Genomic DNA, 25,179 nt, shown 5'->3' with positions numbered 1-25,179 from the left:
CCTTTTCCCTTTCAAGATATTTCTAATAGTAGAGAAAAGTATAAACAAGAGTTCAACGAACACACATATATTTAACAATTTGCCTCAGATTCATTTGTAAACATTATATACCTATTGAATTTTATATTCATTTAATGTCAAGTGTTAAACCCAGTATGGGGGAGTTTAAGGGAGAGAGAAGAAAAGTTCAGTATAGAGAAATATATTGAGATTAGAGAGGGCTGGCTTTGTGGAGGAAAACACATGACGACCAGTGATTTAGGAGGCTACGTTGGCAACGGGATGTGTTTCATTCAATCTAGTTTGCTCTGTTGTCAATCAAAATGTGTTAAGATTTCATTAGTAACATGAAATAGAAGTATTCCAGGAGTACTTAGAATAATTTCAGGGATTCATGCTTACCACTTACCTGTCTGTTCACTGAATGGCACCCCCCCATTTTTTTTTTTTTAAAGATTTATGTATTTGAAAGGCAGAGTTAGAGAGGCAGAGACAGAAGGGAAATCTTCCATCTGCTGGTTCACTCCCCAAATGACCACAGAGGCTGGAACTGGGCTGATGTGAAGCCAGGAGCCAGGAGCTTCTTCTGGGTCTCCCATAAGGGTTCTGGGGCTCAAGTATATGGACCATTCTCTGCTGCTTTCCCAGGCACATTAGCAGGAAGCTGGATCTTTAGTGGAGCAGCCCAGTCACTAACTGGTGCCCAGATGGGATGCTGGCATTGCAGTTTTTACACACTATGCCACAATGTGGGCCCCCGGTGCCCATTTTTGTCATGGTTCTCCAATTCAGCCCATGCTAATAGGGTTACAGAGATGATTAAGAAGCATGCTGCTTCCCTCAAAGAACCTGGAGTCTAGGAGAAGAGGTAGATAGACTATTATTTTACAGTAATAGATATCATGATAAAAGAAGCATGAGGTGTCCCAGAGGCTCACACATCAGGGAGACCCTAACATGTGTTTTGGGAGGATACTGGCAGGGATATCATTGTCTCAAAATAAATCATGGAAGAATTGGCACTCAGCATAGATCAGCCATTGAGGAGTGAATTTAAGGGTGAGTGAGAGGGAGGAGAGAATAGAACTAGGGAAGCGTTCAGGACATAAAAGATAGTATTTCTTTACAGCTGTATTGCAGAGGGAGGCCAAGAACACACTGGCTGAAAAATATGGATAGATAAATAGCACAGACCTATCCTTTGCTCCTCTCTCTCCCACTTCTGCAATTGTGTGCTCTGGTAGAATGGATTTAACCATCAGTGTTATCTTCATAGGGAGGCTGCTCATTTAAGACAGTTGGATGACATAGCGGTGAAATCCTCTGTTGTCTTTAAACCCTGTGAGGCAGATGGATATTCAGGAAAGCCCATCAGCCTGGTGGTGGGAGGCTGGGATCTTGTCCCAGCTTTGTCATTAATTGACTGAGGACCAAGAGCCCTGGTTTTGTGACCCCGCCCCCCCATTAAACTTTGTTTTAATGGGTCTCAAAATTATAGGACAGATATTTGGTCAAGTTGTTTCCATTAAAAAGTACTAATTTTAAAAACAACTTAAAACTGCCACACACACACACACACACACACAATGGTTCACAAAACGTTCTCCTTTCGTTCTGAAGGTTTTATGATACATTGTTATCATTAAACAGTCTTTTACTCTTAAACATCATTAAACAGTCTTTTACTCTTAAACGTAAATGACCAGTTGAGATAAATGGTTCTGAGACTGTACTTCCATCACTGGGGTGGCAGGTATTAGGGGTCATTTTCATTGCTTTCTGGGTAGACTTGGTGACCTTGCCAGCTCTAGCAGCCTTCTTGTCCACGGCTTTGATAACTTCCACAAGAACAATCTGTCTCATATCATGAGCAACAAAAGAATCCAGAGGAAAGTTAGAAAAGCTCTCAATGCACACATGCTTGCCAGGAACCATATCAACAATGGTAGCATCACCAGATTTTAAGGATGCAGCTTGAAATTCATTCAAGGGCCATCTTCTAGTTTCTTACCAGAATGGTGATCAATGTTTTCCTTCAGCTTGGCAAACCTGTAAGGAATGTGAGCTATGTGACAACACAATGCGGGGGCAGAGCCAGCACTGATTTGGCCTGCATGACTCAAGATACTCACTAAAGTTGTTTCCACTGGTGGGTCATTTTTGTTGCCCTGGCCAATGCTTTTGAAGGACACATTCTTGACACTGAAGCTCACATTGTCCTCAGGAAGAGTTTCACTCAAAGATTTGTGGTGCATTGCAACTGACTTTTAAAAAAAATTTATTTACTCCAAAGGCAGAGAGAGAGAGAGAGAGAGAGAGAGAGAGAGAGAGAGAGAGAGAGAGAAGAGAGAGAGAGTGAGTTCTGGGTACACTCCCCAGAGAGCTGTAACAGTCAGGGCTGAGCCAAGCTGAATCCAGGAGCCAGGAGCTTCATCCAATTCTCCAACATGGGTGGCAGGTGCCCAAACACTTGGACCACCTTCTTCTGCTTTGCCCTGGCCAAAGCAGGGAGGTGGATTGGAAGTGGAACAGCTAGAACATGAACTGGTGCCATATGGGATGCTGGCACTGCAGGTGGTGGCTGGCACTTCAATAGACTATTTCACTTGTGATGTTGACTATAGCAAAGGTCATCCCAGGGATAGTACCCATATCCAAATTTTGTAGACATCTTGTAGGGAAGACTCAAGGGCTTATTTGTTGGACAAGTTGTTGGTAGGGTACAATCCAGGGTTTCAAGCAGTGTGCTTCCACTGATGCTGCCATTTTTTGCAGGTGATTTTCCATCCCTTGAACCAAGGCATAGTAGCACTGGGCTCTGGGATGTAACCATTCCAACCAGAAACTGGCATAAATGCTGTTTCAGGGGTGTAACCAATTTTCTTAATGTGGTGCTACTTCCTTAATAATTTCTCTGTGTCTCTTCTGAATGTAGAGTGGCTCAGTGAGATCCATTTTGACAACACCAGCAGTTCTTTTTTTTTTTTTTTAAGATTTTTAAAATTTATTAACTTGAAAGGAAGAGTTAGAGGGAGAAACAAAGAGAAAGGTCTTCCACCAGCTGGTTCACTCCCCAAATGGCTGCAACAGCTGGAACTGAGCTGATCCAAAGCCAGGAGCTAGGAGTTTCCTCTGGGTCTTCCATGTGGGTGCAGAGATCCAAGGACTTGGGCCATCCTCTGCTTCTTTCCCAGGCCGTAGCAGAGAGATGAATCGTCAGAGAGGCAGCCAGGACTTGAACCAGCACCCATATGGGATGCCAGCAACGTGGGCACAGGCTTAGCCTGGTATATAGCGCTGGCCCCAGTTAGTTGTTTCATACTCAGTATGTAAGCCTGAAGGGCATACTCATGGGTCTGCTCATTCTTGAGGCTTTCAGCTTCAAACTTGCCAACACCAGCAGCAACAGGTAGGACAGCTAAGTCAGGCAGCGATGTGCCTGGAATCTTGTTTTAGATAATGTTTCTGTGTCTGGAGGCATCACTGATAGTCAAACAATACTTCAGTGGTTTCAAATTCCATGGGGAGATGTCAGTGGTGAAACCATGCTCACATTCATCTCTCAGTCTATCCAAGACCCAGGCATACCTGCAGGAGCTCTTTGCCGTCTCAGCACCCTTCTCAAATTTTTCAGTTCTTTTGTCGATCCCCTTACACGTGTGGACCAGATGACCGTGGTAGTGAACTTCCCTGAGTCTGTGTGTCCAGTGGTGCAGATGACACGAGCCTTTTGTTTTCCCACTTTGGTTTTGATTTAGTGGTGGCAAACTTGTGAAAAAGACACAGTATTCTAACCTTTGAAGAGGAGGGTTGGATACCAATCATCTTCAAACTTTATTTTTTTATGCTAAGCTGAACCTTTTCCCAGTGAAATCTTATGGGGAAGCCCAACATATGGAACTGGCACAAACATTGTTGCTCAGAATAAAATGGTGTGTGTGTGTGTGTCTGCGTGCGCAGACCAGGTGCCTACAGCTGTCTTCATTCCTTATGGTGGCCCTTGAGGGGCCTCCATTAACACCACTGGACTGAATAATACTTCCCCAAGTGAGCTCCACAGACTTTGTGGGACAGGATCACCTCACATGTAGATGTGTGTGCCTTTCCCCAGAACTTCTGAATCAGAACCTCTGGGCCTAGGACCTCAGGCTCTCTGTAATTAGTGCTTCATGGGATTATCCTGCTCATTGAAGCTCCAATTCCACAGGTCCAGATGTTTCAAAATGTCTCTCTACTCTTAGAGATGATGACTCTGTGTTCTTCTTCAGCTTTGTTACGATGATGAGGATCCAGAGAAGGGCCAGTTGGTGACGCCAAAGAATAAAGAGATTGAACAGAAAACGGGAGGTTGGCAGGATAAGGGTGGAGGTGATAGTAGTTATAGAGATAATGGTGGGAGAGGAGAGTCGGATGTAAAAGAGTAAGCTACAAAGTGGATTAAGGAAGGACAAGGAACTTTAATCATAAAGTCTTACAACAATGAAGGTATTGAATTCCAGATGGAAGACATTATGGCTAAAAGTGTCAGGAGATAATTGAGAGCCTGAAGCTCCTGGAGTCAGAGCCCCGATCAGATATGCCTATAAATCCTGGGCTTGTACTTAGTGCAGCACTCTTACAGCCCATAGTGCCCCAAGAGTGGCCTTACCTTTCATTCACTGGTAAATCTTAGTTGTTTAAGAGGCAGATGGAGAGAGAGAAAACAGCAGAGAAGAGGAGGGAAGGGTAGAGACAGAAGAGAAGAAAGAGAGCACTCCATCTGCTTGTTCACTCCCCAGATGCCTGGAACAGCTGGAGCAGCTAGGGCTGGGCTGAGACTGGAGCCAGGAACATGGGATACAATCCAGGTCTCATGTAGGTGGCAGGAAATCGATTACTTGAGGCTATTACTGCTGCCTCCTAGCTTCTGTTCTGTGTTGGCAAGGGTCAGGAGCAGGGCTGGGATCCAAACCCAGGCACTCGGATGTGGGCTGCTGATAGCTTAACCACTAGGCCAAATGCTCGTTCTTGTTTGTTCATCATTATGTAGGCTTTCTGTGAGGCAGGTACTATGTGAGGTCCTGCAAGTGCAAGTGAACTTAAGCAGTCTTTGCAATCCTGGAGCTTACTGTCTGGTAGAGGAGGTAGATTCAATAAGATAATCATGCCAAGTAGTTTATAATTTCAAACAAGGCAAGTGGTGCTAAAGAAAATAATATGGATCTGGAGAAAGTTTTGTTTTGTTTTTTTTTTTTTGTGGGGGTAGGTAGAAGTGATATGATGAAGTTTAGGCATGAGCTCTTTGAGGAAGTGTAGATTTGAGCTGAGGACTTAATGACTAGAAGTTAACTAGGTTAAAGGAGGTTGGGGGAAGCAATCAAATGGGAAGGAGAATTACAGGCAGCAGGGACAATATGTGCAAAGGTCCTGTGGAAGGAGTGAAGATTATGAAAGACTGAATGGCAGAAGCTTGGAGAGGAAGGGCAAGAGAGGGATGGAGTGAAGTGGGGCTGAGAAAGCAGTCAGAGGCCAGATTACTCAGGGACATGAAGGCCACTTTATGAGTTCATTGTTTTCCTAAGAACAAGGGAATGCGGATAAGGGATTGCTCTTAGAAAAATCTTATGCTTGTCACTCAGTGAGAAACCAGTGGAGAGGGACTGGGGTGGCTGTGGGGAGGGAGTGGTTGTCTATTGCCATACGTGGCTGGCTGGCTGTGTTACTACTTCGCTTCTTGAGGCTGACACAATCTTGCTATTTTCCTTCCCAACTGAGTACTGTTCATTCACCTCGCAGCTGATTCTCAGCACTCATATGTTAGGCTAGCAAAATGCATTTAATTAAATGAATTTAAGTAAAGGACTAATTTTGAGGCAAAAGCAGGATATCTTCTAGGCATTTACTCCCCTCTTCGCTGCAGCTGCTGTGGGTGAGGAGAGATGTCCATACACTGCATGTTCTGTGCACACCCTTGGAGCTCTCAACGTCACTTGAGAAGTGGGGGTCCCTAGATCCCAACCCTGTCATTATTCCCGGTGTTCTGTGTTACTGGGAATCTCTTTGGCATTGCTGCGCCTTGACATGCATGCGACAGTGTCTTAGGATTGAGGAGAGCTCCAGATTGTATTTGAAACAATGCTATGGTTGCATTTGTGGCTGCCCCAGGTGCATCTGGCAGATAGACAGAACTGTGAGAACCTGGGCAGCCCCAGGACCTTGGGTGGAGAAGCAGATAGGGGCTTGCCCGGGTCCTTGGCAGATGTTTCACTCCCAGCCGATGCTTTCTGAATTGCCTGGCTCACAAATTGTGCTCACCCCACTGGCCTCATCTGGTTACCTTGCTCCTCTGCAGGCATTTGTGTTCAGACATACTTTCTCCTTCACACTGCTAAATTTAAGGCTTCATTTTCAAATCAAATGCTCATCTGGCTGGGAGCCTGAGAAATCACATGTGGAGTGCTGAGAGACTTAGGCAGGGGATGGTGCACTCGCTTCTGGAGAAAGCATCTGCAGACCATATGAACTGTAAACATTTTGAAATGGTAAAAAAAAAAAAAAAAAAAAACCAAAAAACTTTCGGCCTAAAGGGGGGAGCTGAGTTTTTGTTGTTGTTTCTTTCTAGACTCAGTTATTAAGCATCTGGAAATTACTGACCTGTAGCGTACAATCTGTTTACTGTCTCTATCAGCCAATGTGGGACCCATCCACACTTAACATAATGAGGACCATGCTCTGCAAACACTTGCCTCACTAGAAAGGGGCTTTGGAGTGACATGAGTTGGCCATGGGTTGAGTTGCTAGGTACATGATTTTAATGGGATTTACATTCTTTCACTTAATATTTCCTCCTCAACTCAGATGATAAAAATAGGTTAATATTTTGTCAAATACTAGAATGCAATTTTCCATTAGGAGCAAGACAAATGAGGAAAGGACACAGCTTCCTTTATTTGCACCCTACCAGGTGACTGATGTGCTGTATATTTTTTACTTTGAGAGCCGTCTCTCGGCAGGTGTCCTGTTTTCTTTGTTGGGCTTTCTCATTTGTGCCCCATCTCCCATTGTAGAATTGTTTCAGAAGACATAGTTTTTGGGTCTTTGGTCTCGGTTGTTGTGCGTGCTGGGGCACAGAGGTGCTGCCATGCTTTCCTGCACAGACAGCCAGGGACACCCTTGCATTCTGTTCTGGGAAATATCTTCAGAATATTCTGGTTTTTTGTTATTAATTTCTCTTCTAAATTTTGTCCTTGCTCTGTACATCTTTTCTCACTCTCATTCTAAGGATGAAGAAGAAAGAACTATGGAATTGGGATATAAAAATGATAGAAAAACAATATTCAACAGAGACCTTATTAAATTGAAAACATGCTAGAGTATTAGATATCTAAAAACAAACATGCAAAGGACCATGATATAAACCCTTATAATTGGTATGTAGATTTGTTGATGCTTGGTTTCAAAACTGGTAAAAATCATGTCAAACTAATGTAAGTTCTACCCAACTGTATCCAGTTATTATCCACTCTTCCTGAAGTGAAATTTCCTAATTAACCAAGTGGAAACTCCAGGTACAGTGCCTGTTAATGATTAGGAACAAAGTTCAGGTGAGAGAAGACTTCTCTCACATATTTTGTCATCTTTTTACAGACTGTAAATGATACTGTAAGACTTTGAAACCTTCAGTGAGAAAGCAGAGAGGGCCCAGAGGAATGTGAGGCCAGCCAGCCATTGCTCTGAAGCAGAAAAACTTCATCCCAGAGCTGGGTGGAGTACACAATGTAGAGTGTTTCCCAGAAAGCAATTAAAAGGTCAGCTTTCTGGAAGAAACGTTCCATCTTCCTGTTAGAGAAAACCAGGCTCCAGGCAAAAAAAGCTACATATATCTACACTCATGGCATAGAAAACATCTTCAAGACTTTGGAGATTTGAGTAATGCATGAGAGAAATGAAGGGATTCCATTAGAAGGCACTTATCATTTACCTTATCTCTAAAACATGAGAAATGGAGCCACCATTTGACATCCCAGTCCTCAGCTCCCAGACTTTCCGCCGTCCTGGGTGTGTACAGAGCTGTGGTCAATGGGACATGGGGCAGCGATGTGTTAGGACCTTGGCCAGCAGCCAGGTTTATCTAGGTCAGTTAGGACTGGAAATAGTGGATTCCTTTGGGCACCCAATTCATAACCTAGTTTGGGACAAGGGATAGCATTGCTATTCTTGTTTACACTCCAACCCTATTGGCTTAGATTGGAGAAATGATAGAGCTCAACAGTAGTGTTAGCCCAGGGCCATTTGAGTTATGGTTCCAGCACTGATAAGACCAGACATATCATGGCTGCTCTAAACCAAAAACATTTTTAGGTCTGTCATAGTTCTCCAAATAAGGAGTACTTTATATGTAGAGTACTTTTATATATAAAGATGATGAACATTTCATTATGTCTTCAGTTTATATTTCTATGTAATCTAGATGCAAATATAGTTTTTTTTTCAGTATTTTCATCTAGTTGACAGACAGAGAGAGAGAGAGAGATAGATAGATATCAATGAACCTTCAATCTACTGGTTCACTGCCCAGATGCCTTCAATGGCTAGGCTGAAGTTAGCTCAGAACTCCATCTGGGCCTCCAATGTAGGTGACGGGTCTTGAGTACCTGAGGACTCAGGTACTTGAACCATCATTTGCTGTCTTGTAGGATGCATTAGAAAGAAGCTGGATTGGAAGTTGAGTAGACAGCAGTCACTAGGCACTCTGACATGGGATGTGGTATTCCAACTAAGGGCTTAACCTGATGCACGACCACAGCCCTGACACAGTATTTTTTTTGTAATTTTCTGAACACATATTGTTAAATTTCTTTCTAGCAAGTTTGTACCAATTTATCATCTCACGTGAACAAATAAGAGTAATTTTTCCACTATACCACCAAACTTTGAGCACTATCTTTTAGAATACAGTTCAGTTTGGAGGTATAAATTAGTGTGTTTTAAAAAGTTGTTGATTTATGGTAATTTATAGTAAGGGAGTCTATTTCCCCCCAAATATCTATTAATTACTTTCAATATTTCTCCTTTCTGTTTATACTCATTACTTATTGTTAGTCTATGTTATTTCTTCATGTTCAGCTTGCAAATCTATTTTCAATTTTGACTCCTAACAAAGTCTTCCAGTGGTCAACAGTGACACTTGAGTTTACAGAGCTAGCACTTCCTGGTCTCTGCTGCTGTCATGTGCAGGCTGAATAATGTCTCCCTAAGCAGGACTGGGTTATTCTAAGCCATCCACATTTCTGTCAGGCTTTTTTTCTTTTTTTCAGAAACAGTGCAGATCAAAGCATATTCTTCTTAAGCACTCTTCAGTAACTTCCCTTCCCATTCCTTCAAAACTACTTATCCCAGTGCAGCCTCTAGCTTGTCCTCCTAACCATCTCCAAGCACACCGAATTACTTGCCTTTTAAAACCTTTGTGTTCTTTCTCTTTTCTTTCATCCATGAGGGTTCAGATTCTGTGTCACCCTCTCTAGAAATCCTCCCAGTGCCTGCTTCAGGTAGGTTGAGTGATCAGTGCTCTTTTTGTGCTCTATTGGTACATTGTGTCACTAGGATAGAGTCAAGTGCAGCGTTTTACATCAGTCCGTCTTAGGCTCTCTCTTAACTGTGAGTCACTTCAATACAAGAACCACATTGGGTTTATTCTCATTGATTGGCCCACTCCCCAACACATAGTAGGTGCTCAACGTTTGTGAAATTCAACAGAATATACTTAATCTTTCAACCCACAACATGCATTCATGACAAAGATCATAATTAAGAAACTGGAATTTTAAAGGCACGTAGGAGACTAGTCGCCTGTAAAAGGTGCATCTTGAAAAGCATCCTTATGAAGTATAAGTCAAAAGTAAACTCTTTGTGGAGAAAGAACAGTGCTTTTATTCTCTAAACTACAATGATCCATGTGTCCCTACCCTCTTCCCACACTTTGTGATTGTTCTCTGCTACCCTTTCTTAGAGCCTTCCCAGCAGGTGTAGCCACGTGAAATAATTATTCACTTCAGTCCTAGAGCTCAGTATGATGCACACTCATTATGAGTATGTGTAAATAGCTGTTCCATTCAAATACTTATTAACAGATATGTACTGAGTCCCTAATATCTCCTACAGACTAAGGATACAGTAAGAAATGTTGTTGGTTGAAGCCCTGGCTACTCTGCTTCCAATCCAGCTTCCCAATAATGTACCTGGAGAGAACATCAAAGATGGCTCAAGTGCTTAGACCCCTGCCACCAACAATGGAGACTGAGGAGGAGTTTCAGTCTTCTGGCCTTGACCTGACCCAGTTCCAGCTGATGTGGCCATTTGGGGAGTGAAGCATCTGCTCTCTCTCTGTCACTCTGCCTTCCCCAAAAAATAAAGTAAATAAGTCTTTAAAATAAGATTTCCCTGGCTGCCATGTGGACTGTGGAATAAAGAAGGAAGTCTAGGTAGAATGATAATGCCAAATTTTCTCCCACTGTTATGCAGGTGAGATGATAAAACTATGGACTTGGGTGGTGGCAGTGAAGGACAGAAGACAAAATAGGCTGTGGTTTTCATCATCACCACTACCACCGCCCAACATCATCAACATTGAAAACTGATTTACATACCCACACACCACTACAATGATTCCTTTTCTATGTATTACCTACCTGAAGTCTCTATCAACTACCTGATATTTTTGGATCTGCCTCATTTTTATTTTTATTTTCTGGAATATTTGAAAGGCAAATCCTGTATGTCATATCATACTGTCAGTAAATACTTCTTGTTTACCTGGAACATATAAGAACTTAAAATATATTTAGCTATAATTTCATTAGTATATCCAGCAAAGCAACAATACTTCCATACCATCTAATGTCATAGACTGTGATGTATTTTTAAGGTAGAGACAATAGAAGGCTGCTATATTGAGAATGTGTGAGGAAAGGATTCAAGAATCTAGTTTTTGGTTGATGTTTTAAAGTGGGTAAAATGGAAAGGAACATGTGGTGGTTGGTACCTGCCTGAACTGGGAAACCAGAGTTCTTTAAAGGTATATAGAATACACTGTTGAAACTTAGCATAGAGGTCTGTCTGGGCTGGAAATGTAAATTTTAAGTTCATCTGGCCTTCTAGAATGAAAGTCTATACCCTACATAATGGAGAAAGGAGCTTTGGACACAATGAGACTTGAAGATGGGAAAAAAAGGAGTGGGCTAGCTAAGGGTTTGAGAAAGAATGACTAAAGAACTAAGAGGAAAACCATTAGAACATGATGTTCTGGATTTAAAGAAAAGGATCTGAAGAAATAGAGTGGCTGACTGTGATGAATAAAGTAAGACTGAGAACCGATTACTGGATTTAGCGACATAAAGAATGACAGGAGAGGCTGAAGTTGGGGGGAATAAAGACAAAATCCTGAGTAGAGAAAGCATGGGCTGTCAAGAAGTGGAGATAATGTGTCCAGATAGCACTTTTGCAGCCTTGAAATTAAAATAAAAATGTACTGTTCTTTAAACGAGATGCTTCATAAAAACAAAAATTTGAAATATTTAAATATGTATGTTATTTTATAGTTTACAAAATATATACAAAATATATATGCTACAACTTACAGCTTTCAAAAATTTATCTTTTCTAAAACTCATAGATGTTTAAATGTCAGGTGGCATGTGCCATTTTAAGGACCTCAGTCTTAGGAATAAGAGACATTCTGAGGAATTGACAAGAGCTAAGTCTTGTCGGTCATGTTGGGGAATTTAAATTTTTGTCGATTTCTTACCCAAAGTCAAAGGATTGATGGGTGTTTGGACCCAACCCTTTATTTTCTGATTCTATAACATGAGCTCTTGCTACTGTATTATGTCATTTTCTTTCAACATTCTATTTCTATCGACATTCTGTTGCTTAAGTGCAAAGATTTTTAAAAATTCATTTCCAACTTTTGGCACATTCTGAACAGAATTTTATTTCTGCAAGTCTCAAGATTATCCCTTTAGTGTAACCTTCAAAGGACAGTCTGCCTATAAAACTTTTTAGGTTTTGTTTAAACAATCCATTAAGATGTGTCATGCATAAATTTGAAACATTAGCCTAACCTTTGTTTCTCCTCATAATAAAGGTGAGGAGGCCATAAAACTGATGGTACAATGAAAGTGTTCAAAACCAATAAGATTTATCTTGGTCACAAGAGAATTATGAATGTCATAATTGTTGAAGTCTCAAAAAATGTAGATATTTTACTTATGGCCATAAGCAAATCCTGATTAAAATTTGTTGGCATGGTGTTAAGTCATGATTCTGAGGAGACAAGTCTAGAGGGATCAGAGTAATAAAGTCCAGGCATATAGTTTTCTGATGAGCTCACTCTATATAAGGATGAAGCTTGGAATATCTTGAGGAATAATAGTTCATATATCCTTTACAAGACAGTCTCTCTGGTTCATCAATTTTCTCACTGGGCTTTTGATGACAGCTATATGGCAAACAATATAACACTGAGATCACTCTCCTGAAGTACAGGTGCTCTTCATTGTTGGAGAGTAGTCAGGAGAGAAGTCACATGCTCCAGGTATCAAAATACAAAGATGATTTAATTGTGGCTATTTAAGAACTAGACTTATGTTTTCCCTTTAGCCTCTAGGATCTTGGATAACTACAGCTTGTCCCTAATTCCACTTGGACCTCTGCTCAAAGCAATGTCTCACTCAGAGTGCTCATTTTGTGTTTATGAGACATCTTGAACTATGGGTGATCAATTAATGAGGAATTCTACTTACATGTGATCTGGCTTCTGAGGAACTCAAGTCAATAAACATTTCACCTAACTTTAAAGTGACATTAAATTTTTTTTGTAAAAGATGTATTTATTTATTTGAAAGTTGGAGTTACAGGGAGAGGGAGAGAGGAAAATCTTCCATCTGCTGATTCACTCCTTAGATGACTGCAACTGACAGGGCTGGGCCAGGCTGAAGCCAGGAGCTTCATCTGGGTCTCTTACGTGGGTGCAGGGTCCCAGGGACTTGAACTATCTTCCCAGTGCTTTTTCTAGGCCATTATCATGGAGCTGGCTCAGAAGTGGAGCAGCTAGGACATGAGCGGGCACCCATATGGGATGCCGGCATAGCAGGTGGTGGCTTTACTCACTACACCACCATGCTGGCCCCAATATTTATTTATTTTTACTTAGAAAACAGTTCCAAAGGGGGAGGGAGGAGAGAGAGTGGGGGGAGAAGGATAGGGAGGGAGGAAGGGAAGGAGGGATGGAGGAAGGAAGTGCAAATGTGTACGCAAGAGAGTGCTATCTGCTGGTTCACTCCCCAAGTGGCACTCTTAGTGGGAGTGTAAATTAGTACCTTCGTTGTATAAAAGAATATAAAAGTCCCTCAGAAAACAAAACAGCACCGTAAGATCTATCCATCTTACTACTGGGGATGTATTCAAGGGAAATGAGACCAGTGTATTGGAGAGACATCTGCACTCTGAAGTTTACTGCAGCACTGTTCGCAAGAACCAAGAAATGGAAACAGCCTAAGTGTCTATCAGCTAATGAATGGATAAAGAAAATGTGGTACATATCCAAAATGAAATACTCTTCAGTCACAAAGAAAGGTCAAATCTTTTTATTTGCAACAATAGGGCTGTAACTGGCGGTCATAAAAATATCTATATATGTATTATTTATTTGAAAGAATGACAGAAAGATGGGGAAGAGAGAAAGTGAGGGATGGAGATTGATCTTCCATTTGCTGGTTCATACTCCAAATGGCTGCAATAGCCAGGCCAAAGTTAGGAGCTGGGAGCTCTATCCAGGTCTCCAATGTGGGTGGCATCGGCCTAAGCACTTGGGCCATTTTGGCTGATTTCCCAGGTGCATTAGCAGGGAGCTGGATTGGAAGCAGAGCATCCAGGACTCAAACTGGTGCTTTGATACAGGATGCTGGCATCTCAGGCAGCAGATTAACTCACTGTGCCACAGTGCTTGCTCCTGGAGGTCATTACACTAAGTGAAATAGGCCAAGCAGAAAAAGACAAGATCTCACTTGTCTTGGAATATAAAGCAAGTTGACTCCATAGAAATCCAGAATATAATGGTTATTAGAAGTTGGAGAGAGTAGGAGGGAGGAAGGGATGGGAAATGTTGATTAATGAATGGTTATGTACTAAATTACAGAAAGATAGAAGTAAGAAGTTCTGATGTTCTATTGCACAGTAGAGTGATTATAAACAATGATAATGTATTGTATACTTGTCTAAAAAAATAAAGCAGGGGCCAGTGTTGTGGCATTAACAGGTTCAGCCACTGCATGTGATATTAGCATCGTATATGGGTGCCAGTTCAAGTCCTGGCTGCTCCACTTCTGATCCAGCTCCCTGCTAATGTGCCTGGGAAAGCAGTTGAGGATAGCCCACTTGGGCTTTTGCACCCATCTTGGAGACCTAAATTAAGCTCCTGGATCCTGGCTTTGGCCTGGCACAACCCAAGCCGTTGAGACCACCTGGGGAGGGAACCAGTGGATAGAAGACCTCTCTCTCTGTCTCTCTCTGTCTCTCCCTCTCTCTCTGAAACCTTGACTTTCAAATAAATAAATCTTAAAAAAAAGCAACAAGAAAGGATCTTTAATGTTTTTACTATAAAAATTATAAATGAGGATATTTATATGTTTACTGTAATTGTATATTACCTTAATGTATACATGTATTGAAACACCACATGGTACCCCATAAAATGTACAGTTTTTGTGTGTCAGTTAAAAATAATAAGAATATAATTACATAAACACATCAACAGCAAAACTGGAGCACGGGCTCTCACTTGGAGGTAGATGCTCTGTTGTCTTGTGCGCACTCCCCTTCAGAACTGCAGAATGTACTTTGCCAGCTACCCCAGCACTGCCCACATACAACCCTCAGCTGCCAGCCCTCTCTGGGAGTTGCCCTTGCCTGAGAACAGTGTTTTGCTCAAGGCCATTCCTTTTTTGTGGCATCATCCTGCACCCAGTGACTGAATGATGCCAAGGTATTAAGACCTGGCTCCCTCTATCCAGTTCTGGAGAGGAGTTTCAGCAACAGAGCTAACCATGGGCTTGGCTCAGGCTGTTGTCACTACATCAATGACCCAACTTCTCCCTCTGTCCAAATGGGCTTCCGTTACTCCCTCATGGTGGCTACTCCCAAGAGAACTTGCCAATCAACGTCTTGCACACAAGTCTCCCCCTGAGTCTGCTGCCTGGAATCCAACCTTCACCTAACTAGCTGCCTTCTCTGTGACCCGTCTAAGGCATTTCCTTCAGCATTCATGTGCGAGAGGAGAGATACTAGTCTTCCTTTGAAATCATTTTCCTCTGATTCCTTGTGGACTATTCATCTATTAATGAAAACTAAAAATTTAGAGAAGACCTTAGAAGATGGATTCTGGGGAAAGGTTTTGATTTTGGGAAATGACGAAAGGGAATACATTCGCTGCATGACATTCAGCAGAAAATTGTTGTTTTTAATGTTCAGGTGAAACTTAGGCAATTGTTCATTTAGTTTCCAAAATACAGAAGCACAATTGTATTTGTGTGGATGTTTCCATATCCAACTAATGCATGATAGGATTTATAAGGATTTACATAAATTACACAGGACATCTACATGATTGATTACATTTTTCTCAGCAAATTGGTAAATTAAATTATCCACACACTAGGACTATGTCTTTCATCATCTCTACTTTTTCCCACCCTTCCCCCTGGAAAATTGGTGAGAGATCATCTTCAGCAGCTGACCACAGACCTCCCATGAGATTTTTGCCTCTGCATAAGCATTTTGCTTATAAGAAGGGTGAAAAAGGAGGGAAACATCTGTATTCTTCAAAATAAATGGATTCCAAGGATATGAGCATTATGTTCATTCTCAGTGTAATGAGATCCTGCTCACCAGTGCATTGTTAGGGGATTAGGGACAAGCTGTATGTTTTACTCTAGGGCGACTCTGACAACACTGAGATTGAAAAGAACCAGAAACTGCTGCTGTCCACTGAGCATTTGTGTCGGGGGACCAGGACTGCACTCTGTCTTTGGGTTAGCTGGTTTTCAACACTGCGAGAGTACACTATTGCCATGATCCAATTGTCTCAACTCCTTGGGGGTCATTTTGTTTTTTTTTAATAGGTAATACATAATCACTGGAAAAAATAAAGCCCAGAAGAACAATAACTACTGATTTATTTACAGCATGGATTTTGTAGCCAGACAGACTTGGGTTCAGTTCCCGGTCCTGCTTCTTATATATGACCTTGGAAAAGTTTTCTTTTATTCCTATTTCCCCCTCACTAATTGGCTGTTAAAATGACAATATACGTAAAGCCAAAAAATTTAACAATAGTGCAAAAAAGAGAATACAATGGAAATTATGTCTCCCTTTTATTTCAGTTTGTCTATTCATTTCCTTTCTCTGACAGCCACTGAACTATTTCTTGTGTGACTTTCAAGAAATTTTCTGTACATGTAAAATCATAGGCATGTGTAAGCACACCCTTGTCATAATACAGAGTTAGAATCCTATGCATATGCTGTCTTCTTTGTAGACTTCTTTTCACTCTGATACTGTTACGTATGGCACATTTCACATCGGCACATATTAGTCTATCTAAGCTAATAGACCTTATTAGCTTTTTAGTGGCTATGCTGTATTTTTTTTTAAACTTTTATTTAATGAATATAAATTTCCAGTGTACAGCTTATGGATTACAATGGCTTCACCCCCCCCATAACTTCCCTCCCACCCACAACCCTCCCCTCTCCCGCTCCCTCTCCCCTTCCATTTGCATCAAGATTCACTTTCAATTCTCTTTATATACAGAAGATCAGTTTAGTATAAAGATTTCAACAGTTTGCACCCACATAGAAACACAAAGTGAAACATACTGTTTGAGTACTAGTTACAGCATTAAATCACAATGTACAGCACATTAAGGACAGAGATCCCACCTGAGGAGCAAGTGCACAGTGGCTCCTGTTGTTGACCCAACAAATTGACACTCTAGTTTATGGTGCCAGTAACCATCCTAGGCTGTCGTCATGAGTTGCCAAGGCTATGGAAGCCTTCCAAGTTCGCCGACTCTGATCATATTTAGACAAGGTCATAAAAGACAGGGTGAGGATAGTAACCAATGATCCTAAGAGTGGCATTTACCAGGTTTGAACAATTATACAGCATTAAGTGGGGAAGAGGACCATCAGGACACACATGTTGGGAGTAGAGCCATTGGTGGTAGAGTAGAGGTTATGATTACAAAGGAATGAGGCCCAAGTGCACTAGACAGGGCCTAGAACAAAGGACAGAGTCATTATTAGAGGAGCTAAGAAAGGTGCTGTCTAAGCTACAATTAAGTTTTCTGATTGAGAGGCAAATAGAACCTGATAGAAAGGGCTTGATAATAATCTGTTGGGCTTTAGGCCTTGTAAATTCAGAGGCCCAGACCTATCTATCTCTTCACATGGGGTATATCCTAAGGGAGGTGTGAACCTCCTAGGGGAAGGCACTCTGTTGACTTTCATTACTTGGCTGGCCTGGGAGGAGAGCTGGCCAGGTAAAGGCAGGTGGCATCTCTAACAAGAAATTTACAGTTCTGCCTGCAATGTTGCTGACCCTACTTGACCATCCCCTCAGCTGCAGTGGTCACTTTGGAAGTTGGGCTGAGTGAAGGGCTTTTCAGCTTAGAGCCAATAAGATCTGTGGCTCTGACCTGGGCATCCTTCGACTCCAGGGCAGGTCCATTTCCAGTGATCCAACTCTTGGCAGAGCTGCCAGGGCTCTTCTCAAGCTGACTTCTGCTGAAGCCCAGGCTTACCACATTGAAAGCCACTGCAGTGGACTGGCCTGTTGGGTCTCCTTGAGGGCAGATCACTGTACAGATCAGCCATTAATAGGCCTGCCACCCATTGCTTCTGATGCCTAGCTTTCTTTGCCTCCTGGTTTGTGTTAAAGCAGACCAGAGGATGCAAGTCAAGGGAGTGCCCGTTTCCCATCTCTAATCTTCAGTGGCCTGAACTACAAGTCTATAGTCACAGGCATGTTCTGTAGTAGTTTTTCTAAGGTAGACAATGCCCATGAGGAAAATTATATTCTCACTTTAAAACTTTCTTTCCCTTTGGTCTGAAAGGGATGTTTTTTCTACTTACTGTACACTTCGCTGATGGCGAAGTGAATCTAGCTATGAGATTATTATTTGAGTTCTTATTTTGGCTATGCTATTGCAGAAAAATGTTAGCCATCTCTTTTATAAGGTCTAAAGATTAAATTGTGCATCCTACAGATTCCTTCATAATAGAATTAGTTTCCTACCTTGAAGAGAATAGAGAAATGAAAGAACAAGTTGGGCTTAGAATAGAGAAATGAGGGAGCAAGTCCTAGATCGCTTGCTGACAATAGCAATATCACATGAATACTTAGCAAACTGTTTCAACCATTAGATAACAACTTAAGAAAACATTTACCAGAAGGTCCAATGCCTTCTATTAATTTTAAGAATCATGTATTTGAAAACACCTCTTAAATATCTAACATGGTGTAGTTTGTTTAACCAGTAAACTTAAGCACAGCCATATAAAATGTTTTTAGTTTCTCTCTACCAACAAGTTTAAAACATATGATACACAGATTCAGGTCACACAAATTAAAATGTATCTTTGATTGATTTTAGCAGCTTAAATTTATGGACAATCTTATCTATAAGCCATTTAAAATAAAACTCTTAATAAAATTTCCCCATGTGGACATACAATATGTACACACATATAACATAGCCTAGTAGACCAATATAGCAATTTTAATAATAGCTTTTAAAATCTTTAACTCTTTTTGTAGATTCCCAATTGATTTGAATTGCTTTTTCTTTTTAGTAACCTCAGTTAACCATACTTTCTCTCAGTTGGTACTGTTAATACATTATTGGCTTCATCTGTTTACAGAGCCATCCCAAAGTACTGAATACAATAAAAGTGGCTGGAAAAAGTCCATAGGAACCTATAGGAGGACAGCTAAACACAGAACCAACAATGCTTTAGTTTTATGAGCAGCAGATCATATATAACTGTGGATGACAAAAGACTTTAAGTCGCCATGTTTAAAATTATAAACTCATCAACCAACAAGAGGCACTTGCTTACTTCACAGTATTTTTGAAAGCACCTGTAGGATTTTACAAGTATTTAACCCTTTAAGCCTCTGGGGCTTTCTCATTAAGATAACTATCATGTCTAGTAACACAAGATCATTAGACTTTTTAATTCTCAAACATTTGTATTAATAGCATTTTCCATTATAGAAACTTAAAGTCTGGTACCACATCACATCTTGACAGTACTTCTAATATACTCCAAATAGACTGATTAGTTGGTGTCTCTATAAGATGAGAGACATAGGTCCTTCGATTTTTTCAGTTGGGCCCAAACTGGAAAAACCAAAGTCCAGGATTTACTGGAAATTTTAGAGTCCAGATTGTTTGAAACTTTGATTTTTTGAATGCCTGTCAAGAATGCCAAGAAGGCTCAAAATCCAAAATATCTGGTTGAAATAAGATTTCTTATAATCATGACATAACATAGACCAAATTTGATCATTGTTACAAGGTGATTATTCAAATTTTTGAAAAAAGCACATATTTAAATAACCCATAGCTCTTAATAAAAATTCAGCTGTTTTTGAACAATTAGAATTTAACAGACATCAAGAGAACATAATAGATTACTTTAACACATTGCTTTAACAGAGCATCAGAGTTTAATTCTATGTCAAAGAGAAATTGAGCTTTCTGTGATCTTTTGCTGTGAGGTTTCCTTCCTTTACCTTCTTTCATATTGGTGACCATGTTTGTGTGTTTCTGTGTGTAACACATCTTTAAGCATCTTTTGCAGGGCAGGATGAGTGGCAACAAATTCTTTCAGTTTCTGTTTGCTATGAAAAGTCTTAATGTCACCTTCATTCACAAATGAGAGCTTTGCAGGATATAGTATTCTGGGCTGGCAGTTTTTCTCTCTTAGTACCTGGGCTATGTCTCGCCATTCCCTTCTAGCTTGTAGGGTTTCTGATGAGAAGTCTGCTGTGAGTCTAATTGGAGATCCTCTAAGAGTGATCTGACGTTTCTCTCTTGCACCTTTTAGGATCTTTTCTTTATGTTTCACTGTGGTGAGTTTGATTACAACATGTCGTGGTGAGGATCTCTTTTGGTCATGTTTATTAGGGGTTCTATAAGCTTCCTGTACTAAGATGCCTCTGTCCTTCTCCAAACCTGGGAAATTTTCTGCTAGTATCTCACTGAAAATGCCTTCTAATCCTTTCTCCCTCTCCATGCCTTCAGGAACTCCTAGAACCCGAATGTTGGGTTTTTTAATAGTATCCTGTAGATTCCCGACAATATTTTTTAGGTTTCTAATTTCTTCTTCTTTTCTTTGGTTTGCCTGTTTCCTTTCCTGTTCTCTGTCTTCTAAGTCTGATATTCTCTCTTCTGCTTCGCCCATTCTGTTTTTAAGGCTCTCTAATGTGTTTGTCATTTGATCTATTGAACTCTTCATTTCATTATGATTTCTAGTCACTATCAGAGTTTCTTGTTCCACTAGTTGTTTCATTTCATTTTGATTCCTCCTTAATATTTCACTTTCACGAGAGAGATTTTCTATCTTGTCCATGAAGGATTTCTGTAGTTCAAGAATTTGTTTTTGAGAACTTGTTAATGTTCTTATCAATTTTTTGAGATCCGCTTCTTGCATTTCTTCGATCTCATCATCTTCATAATCTTGAATTGGGGTGTCTTTTTCATTTGGGGGCATCATAGTTTCTTCCTTGTTCTTGTTAGCTTGGTTTTTGCGTTTGTTGTTTGGCATGTTGGAGATATTTGGTTTCTTCACTGTGGTGTTTTTTCTTGTTACACTATGGCTCTATATTAAGTGGACTGTCTGCTTTCAGTGGAGCCTTAGAGGCTTGAGATGAGTGTGGACTGAGAGCTGTGTTTGGTTCCTCAGGGTTGAGGGTGTGTCAAGGATGACACTCCCAGGTTAGGTGTGGTAAATCTCTCTTTCTTTTTTTGATTTAAAAGGGAAGGAATTCCACACAGCTGAACGTAATTGGAGGTAGTTAGCAGGCAAATGATATACCCACAGGAGCCAGAGATCAGAAGCTCTTTCCCAAGGACCACACAGGGAATCTCTGCTGCCCTCAGTGTGGGCTCCAATTCTCCTGCAGTCTCCCACTGGGTTGCCAAGTTAGATGCTAATCTCCTGTTATTTCACCCCTCCCCCCAGAGTCAGGTTTTTCTGCTAGGCTCAGGGCTGGTGCAGACCTGAGGTCGCCCTGCTTATGATGTATGTCCAAAATGGCGCCTGCTCTGTCTTGCTCGCCTTTGAGAGGTGAGCGGAGAGAGAGAAACTTGTGTCCGTATCAGTCACTTTTTTTATTTTTTTTTTCTCTCTCTTCTAGTTAGCCTGGTGAACTTTTCCCCACAGAGTTTCAAGCCTCGTTCCCTCTAGCCTCCTCTTTCTGCTTGCCTGCTGGTATCTCGGGCTATGGAGGTTCGGCTCACCTCGCGTTCCAGCGCTGGTGCGTTGAGTCTGCCGCTGGTGTCCCGAACTTGGGCTCCCACGCTCTCCACGCAGGTCCACTGTGAATCACTAGTTCCGGAAGAGTTTCCTCTGTTGTTTCATCCCCTACTCTTCCTTGACCCTGCAGTATCTCCACTTATATTAAACTTTCTCTCCCCCCGGACTAAGTGTGCTTCCTGCCTATTCCGCCATCTTGCCGCCTGTCTATGCTGTATTTTTTTAAAAAGATTTATTTTATTTATTTGAAAGAGTTACAGAGAGAGGTAGAGACAGGTCTTCCATCTGCTGGTTCACTCCCCAGATGGCTGCAACGGCCAGAGATGCGCTGATCTGAAGCCAGGAGCCAGGAGCTTTTTCTGGGTCTCCCACATGTGTGCAGGGGCCCAAGGAATTAGGCATCTTCTACAGCTATCCCAGGCCATAGCAGAGAGCTGGATCAGAAAAGGAGCACCTGGGACTAGAACCAGTGCCCATATGGGATGCCGGCGCTTTAGGCCAGGGCTTTAACCTGCTGCGCCACCGTGCTGGCCCCACTATGCTGTATTTCTTAAAAATAATTTATTTACTTGTTGCATTTTATTCAAAAGGCAGACATATACACATACAATGAGAGAGATAGGAAAGAGATATCAATCCTCTACCCACTGGTTCACTCCCCAAATGTGTGCAACTGCCAGGGATGGGCCAGGTTGAAGCTAGGACCTGGAATTCAATCTGGGTCTCTCATGTGGGTGGCACCTGCTGCCTCCCAGGGTACACATTAGAAGGAAGTTGGAGTAGAGGTGGAACTTAAAACCATGCACTCCAACAAAGGATGCCAGAGTTCTAAGCACTGTCTCAACTGCTATACCAAATACCTGCACTTACTGGGTAGAAGAACTGTGACTAAGTAAGTATAGTATTGTAAATCTGTCTAATTCCTATTGATGGACATTTTAATGGCTTCTAATTGATTGGTTTTACAATGCTCCAGTAAACATCCTTGTAAATTTATAATTATGCCTCTGTATGATCAGTTCTTTAAAGTAGACTATATCATAATGTATGGGTATGTAAACTTTTGACTGATGTTGCAAAATAGGGCAAATGTCTCAATTTCTCTGAATCTTAGTGTCTCATTCTGTAAAAATTGCAATAGAAATAGAAAACATTAATATAGCAATACATATAGAAATGTATAATGTATTAATAGAGGTGCCATTTAGTTTTATTTCACTGCCCTGTATGTGATGGGATTGTTTTAGTCCCTGGAGTACAGTTAAGTATGAAATACGTGCTGTTAGGATTCTTATTTGACATTCAGTAAAATGCTATCATCCAACAAATAGTTCTGCAAATACTGATTCTATATTTCTTTATCATTCAATATTTATTATTTAAAGATTGATTTTTTATTTTAAAGCCAGAGTGATAGAGAGGGAGTAGCAGAGAAAGAAAGAGATCTCTCATTTGTTGGTTCCTTCCCCAAACGGCCACAGTGGTCCAGGATGGGCCAGGTTGAAGCTAGGAGCCTGAAACCCAATTTGTGTCTCCCACTTGGGTGGTAGAGACTTAAGTACATGTGCCATTTTCTTTTGCTTTCTCAGGCACATTAGCAGGGAGCTGGACCAGAAGTGGAGCAGCCAGACTTGAACTGGTGCTCCCATATGGAATGCTAGCATTACAGGTGGTGGCTTCACCTGCTGCACCACAATGTTGGTCCCTCAATAAATATTTGAGGCCTGCTATGAACAAGGTATCGTTCTGAAGATAAAATATTGAACAACATGAAGTCTATCTGAGCAAGGGACTGCTGTTGTGTGCTTTAGGTTTCCCATTTGCTGGAGAGTAAAGAGACCAAGCTTAGCTTAAGTGAATTGGTTGGTTTATTAACAGAGGTAAATCATGTTGACCTTTATTATCCTCTCTTTCTAGTGCGTAGTACTTATCATGAAGTTTTGGAGGACAGTCTCTATTTTAGGAGTTTATATTGCTAATAGAAAGTCAGGAGCATTAGGTTAGGGAAAAGCTGATTGGAGCCCTGAGGAACATGTATACCCCAGCTTCAACAGGGGCTCGTATCTTGCTCAGGATAAACAGCTGATTTGTCATCTGTGGAGCCAATAGTTGAGTGCCATGGAGACTGGGAGGTGCTATCTCACTTTCAGATTTGTATTTTTTGAGGAGTTTTTCACCAAAGTCTAACAGCTCTTAACAAACTGGACCTCATCAGTTTCAGATAAGTTCATGAGGAATTATTAGTACAGCAGTGATTTCTCTCCCCCCTTTTTTTTAGAAATCAGATTTTTTTGTTGTTCTGAGACTAGGGATATATTAATTCCAGTTGCCATTATGTGACAGTTAAACTCCACATGTTTTATGGTACCTTTGGAATTTATATTTTCTCAATCTTTTTCCCAGATTTTGGCTTATATGTCAATTGACTTGTGAGTTTACTAAGGTAGAGGTTATGCTATTGTTTTGCTTTTGAAAAACCTAGTTCTAAGAAACATTAACTACATTGTGTCCTTTTTTATAACCTGAAATAATTATATGAGGATATTGAAAATTGAGCCCCAGTTAAGAAATCTTGGTATTTCAAGTGCAGTTAAGTGAATTAACATGTTCTTGGAATGTTTATGTACTACAATTCTTCTATTAGAGAATGAGGGCTTTCCCTAGCAAAATTAAAAGCAAAGTTTGCAGGTGCTGAGTCCTTGGAGCCAAGTGTCATCCTCACAGCCCACAAGGTCATCCTGTGTCTTAGCAGAGCTATGATGCGTAATTGCTTCCAACGTGAGCCCAAGAACAGCTGCGCCACACATGGAGGCCCAGGGAGTGTCTGTTTTCATTGTTTCAGGGTGATGATGAAACCCAATCACTATACAAATTAAAATCTTAGAAGTCTAGAAATATTTGGAAGATGAGCTTTAAAGCAAATCTTCCTGTCTGGTTCTCTAATTCTGTTTGGATGTCTTTGATATTGTGTTGTTGTCAGTGGTGGTGGTAGTGGTTATGGCAAGAAAAATGGTTGAATTCAAAATATCGATGGCTTAAATTTATTTTCAGGTCTTTCTTTATTTCTACTGGTTCAGTAAGTTTGGATACTGCTGTAGATATGACCCCTACTGCTCATTAAATGTATCTCTGGGTTCCTAGTTAAGTGTGGTTACCTATTTGGTAAGATAGAAGTAGGAAATAACATTAAACAAAATTCTCTTCTGATTGTATTATACACCATTTTCCTGGGGCTTATGGCCCAGGACAAGCAGATCCAGGTTCTGACAGGTCAGGGGATGGTTTGGAGTTGTTTGTGAGTTTGTCTTCTTTACTCACAGTGGGGGTGAGAAATGTAGAAGGAACAGCTACTTGTCCCTTGATGGTGGTGGGGCCACAGGAGGTATCTGCCTTTGTGTCCATGGTGGTGGTTGGACACATACATCTACATACTTCTACACATAGCCACATACAGCCGCACATCCACAAGCAGCCGCATCCAACAACCACATATGTGTGTCCACATCCATCCACAAGCAGCTACATCTAAATTTGCCTCCAATTGCTTATATAGACTTAGACAACAGTGGCCTAGAGCCAAACCATTACAGAACAGGCTTGT

General features: G+C 41.1%; 1 protein-coding gene and 1 pseudogene across 1 annotated transcript in view; one reads left to right on the top strand and one right to left on the bottom strand.

Annotated features, from left to right (window-relative positions):
* The window catches only part of ATP8B4 (ATPase phospholipid transporting 8B4 (putative)), a 281,261-nt gene that overhangs the window by 87,123 nt on the left and 168,959 nt on the right, over window positions 1–25,179 (top strand). The window lies entirely within an intron of this gene.
* LOC133769725 (elongation factor 1-alpha 1-like) lies at window positions 1,624–24,980 on the bottom strand (annotated as a pseudogene).

The sequence above is a fragment of the Lepus europaeus genome, chromosome 11 (assembly GCF_033115175.1).
Source record: "Lepus europaeus isolate LE1 chromosome 11, mLepTim1.pri, whole genome shotgun sequence".
Lineage (NCBI taxonomy): Eukaryota > Metazoa > Chordata > Mammalia > Lagomorpha > Leporidae > Lepus > Lepus europaeus.
Note: the sequence above shows the minus strand (reverse complement) of the source record. Positions and strands in the feature narration are given on the sequence as shown.